The sequence below is a fragment of the Syngnathus scovelli genome, chromosome 4 (assembly GCF_024217435.2).
Source record: "Syngnathus scovelli strain Florida chromosome 4, RoL_Ssco_1.2, whole genome shotgun sequence".
Classification (NCBI taxonomy): Eukaryota; Metazoa; Chordata; class Actinopteri; order Syngnathiformes; family Syngnathidae; genus Syngnathus; species Syngnathus scovelli.
In genome coordinates, this window is record NC_090850.1 from 17994138 (window position 1) to 17997973 (window position 3836).

General features: G+C 42.2%; 1 long non-coding RNA gene across 1 annotated transcript; it reads right to left on the minus strand.

The window, feature by feature from the left end:
* Positions 1-1842: 1842 nt before the first annotated feature.
* On the minus strand, positions 1843-3045 carry LOC125967542 (uncharacterized). Its single transcript, XR_007480759.2, has 2 exons — positions 2950-3045; positions 1843-2859 (listed from the first exon to the last, which is right to left on the minus strand). It is a non-coding gene; the product is annotated as an uncharacterized lncRNA (long non-coding RNA).
* Positions 3046-3836: the final 791 nt, after the last annotated feature.

The following is a 3836-nucleotide window of genomic DNA, read 5'->3' on the forward strand; positions in this document are numbered from 1 at the left end:
ATTGAACATACAAACATAACAAAAAATATTTGATTTGATGGAAAAGGGGGAAAAATATCATTTTTTATAGATGTAACATATTTTACATATTCAAAGGGAGTGGGTGGAAGTACAAAGAATTTACTACTGTCATCTGTGTTTTTATTTAGATTATATTTCATTGTGCATCATGCTGTCAGTTTTGTTTTCTTGTATTCCATGTTTATGTTCTGTCTCGCTGAGCCCAGTCACTTGTGTCAACCAATCAGCAGGCCCGGCCGACCGGCCACTCGGTGTAACTTGCTAGCTCGTCAATTTGCAATTTGTCATATGTCTGTTTTTGTTTAAATCATACTTTCGATTTGGTCAGTTTGAATTTGTAGTTTAGTTTTTGATTCTCTTTTGTTTGCCTTTATGTTTTGGGGAAAATACAACTTTTTTGAGCTTCACCTTGCTTTGCCTCCTTGGGTCCTCCACCTTTTGCAACACCAGAAAACCCTGACAAGATAAGAATAATAGAAAGTGATGGAAAATATTTTTATTTCACTTCTATGTGAACTCACTGCATAAAAAAAACACATCAAGCGCAGCACAAGGCCCGATCGGTGGGAGCCAGAAGGGTCCCAGGAATGTGCACACTCTAATCCCAGAAAGGGACACAAGATGTTTTAGCAGAGCTCCTCTGGTCCACATGAGTGGTCCCGGCATCCGACGCTCCCGCAAACTCCGGAACCGGATAAAGTGAGGCCGAAGCGTGTTTGCATTGCAGCAGACTTTCACACTGACGAGAGCAAGTCAACTAAATAATCGGCAACAATGCCGACAGAGGCGCTTACAGCCCTTCCTGTCCTGACGCTATGCTAAGACATCACTAGATGTTAAGTGCACACTGTCAGGCCATGTGGAAAGAGGGATGTGTGTTTAACCCTTTACTGGGTAAAGAGAACTTAACTTTTCCCTTTTTGTACAGGTTTACAACATTAAGTACAACAACTCCATCAAATGAACTTTAGTACCTACAAAATTCTCAAAGTTTTGTTGTTTGACTGCTTGTCTTTTTTTTTGTTGCTTTTGTTTTTTTGAATCTCAAGCAAAATTTCCAGATGTGGTGGCAGCGGACTCAACTCATTTCTGAACAGTGAAAAGCTATTGAAAGTGAAAAACAAATCTTCAAAAAATAATCTTTGAAAAGTTGAACTGTCAAAATAACCCATAAAAGAAAGAGAATTGTATATTTAAAACAAAACTTTGCCTGAAAGTGTGCACACATAAAGGACCAACAAATATTTTTTGGGCTGTTTTACAATACATTAAGCCATAGGTGTCAAACTCAAGGCCCGGGGACCAGATATGGCCCGCCACATCACTTTATGTGGCCCGCGAAGACCAATTGTGCATCAATTTCGTGTCATTACTAGAATAGCAAATTGTCTTCACTTTTAATAATATCTTATTTTTAATATGTGACCAGTTTTTACTCGTCTGATTTGAAAACGAGTTATTTGTCAGTTTGTTTTGTAGCTTTTACTTTATATAATATGAGGTGCTCATACATTTATTTGGGTTGACAGTCATAATGGCCCTCCGAAAGAAGCTATGACGACAATGCGGACCGCGAAAAAAATGAGTTTGACACCCCTGCATTAAGCAATCGTTATTTGAATTATTTTGAGTTGCCAGCATAATCATGGAATGAGTTCAACTTTTATCTCAAGGCATAATTCAATGACTCAATTTCCATGAAGTAAAGAGTTAACAATAACTTAGACTAAAGTTCACGTTCCCAATGGGTAAGGTCAAGGGCATATTTAATATTCCATTCCATACACAATAAAAATAATAAGAACCGCATAACACCAATGCTGCCTGAGGACCTAAAGCTCCTTTATTAAATGTTGACTTGATTTTATTACTGCAATAAATGTAAATATGTCAGTCAATATGGTTTTGAGAGTGCAGCGGCTCTTAAGAAGCTGTCGGGAAGCATGTGGCACATTTGCAAGCGGGTGGGGAGGCTCAACGTAGCGTGCGCTGAGTGGATGCGAAGGCTGTCTGACTCAGCAGCTTCTCTGCTGTCTGCGTGCTCGCTCCACAGTGCCTTTATCCCCAGTGACGGGACACTGCCTCGGGCCTGCCAACACACCTAGCAGTCAGCCTGGAGTGAGATCTGGATTTGTCTCATTGATCCAGATGATCGCACCACCTTTCATTTCCAATCATACCAAAAGTGACTGATGTGTGTCTGCAGACTAGTAGAAATTCTGAGATTAGGATCTTGGTTAAGTTCGATATTTGTGGACGAAAAACTTTTGGTTTTAAACTCTGGAAAAGGGTGGGGGGGCACTGCAAAAAAAAAAAAAAAATTACCCCCCCTGATCCCAGGCCAGATAAGTAACATTTCCACCCTTCCTTCGTAGGGAACACATTGGAGGCCCCATAAGCTAAAAAAAAAAAAAAAAAGATGCCATCACTTAAGTCACACCGATCCGAGCCAAAACGCCTTTTTTTTACTTAGCTTTTTTAAAAAAAAAATATCCTTGGCCCCTCACGAAAAAAATCCTAGCTCCGCCAGTGCTTCTGGAAATTACACTGAGGTTCATTGTGCCCAATGTGAAAGAAATACAATAAAGCAGCAAGCATAATGTGCTTTGAGGGTGTGTTTAAGCCCATGTCATTATAAGAAGCACAAACAGGTTCTTAAGAGCAACATGTTCTGTCACCCACTCGCCTCTTTGGTCTTAGTCACTGGAGTTGTTCTGATGAAGCTCCACGCATGCACAGGCTAGTCCCACAGTCAAGACAACCACGACAGCCCCCCTCCGTGATCAGCCCGTGAATGCGGTAAACCTGCATTCCCGCACCTGCCTCAGGCGCTCATTGCTACAAGAAGGAAAAAGGTCATGGAGGTCAGGATTGAGAGAGGAACTTCAACTCCCCCCCCAAAAAATTGTCGTAGGAAGGAGTGCATACCAAAGGGGCAGACAGCACAATCCCTGCCTTCACGCATATTCTCCTCCAAATGTTATGATCTTTCCAGAGTTCTTGTTGGGGAGGGGGGGGGGGGGGGGGGGGGCGACTGCATGCCATTGCCTGCACCTGTATACTATGTAAAAAAAAATAAAATACACGTGTGTGTATATGTATGTGTGGGTCATTGGGTTGAATATGTATTCACTAGAGAGAGAGCGAGAAGAGAGAGATTTAGTTTGACATTATGGCGACAATAAAGGTTAAATACAACTTACCTGATTTATTCTTTCGTTCATGATGGGGTTTTTTTGCGGACTCTCAAGTTATGGCTGAAGAGCTACCATAAAGACATTATGAAAAAGTACACATGGTAAAGTGTAGGGAAGCACTAAAAGTATGTGTCCAGTCCAGTATGGCTGGTGCACATCATGACAAAAAGTTCTTTGGATATGACTCGCATGTGTTTACACTTGCTTCGTGCCTGGAAGGCACAAAGCAAGCATTTCCCGTGACATCTTTTCCTGTGACGCCGAGCTCCACCTTTCTTAAGCTGGTGCTTGAGAGAAATAATGTGGCTCTAATTTTGCATATGCGTGCCACGGGGCCTCTGCCTGTCCCTCCGCGTGGGCCTAGCAAAGCAGGAAAGCAAAGAGTGGAACAGGATGGAAGAGGTCTCACTCTGTTGGAGTTGACAGGTATGCATATATTGGAATTTGCACGTCAGCGTGCACACCTGTGAGGAAAACACACTCACTGAGCCTGTCCTCTCTCATCCTGCTGGCTCACATGACTGACAAGGACTGAGAAACTTTTTATTTTTTTTCTGCACAGCATGGGGGCAGGTTGGATGACCTTTTGGACCAATGGCGTGGAGAAGACGTCCTTAC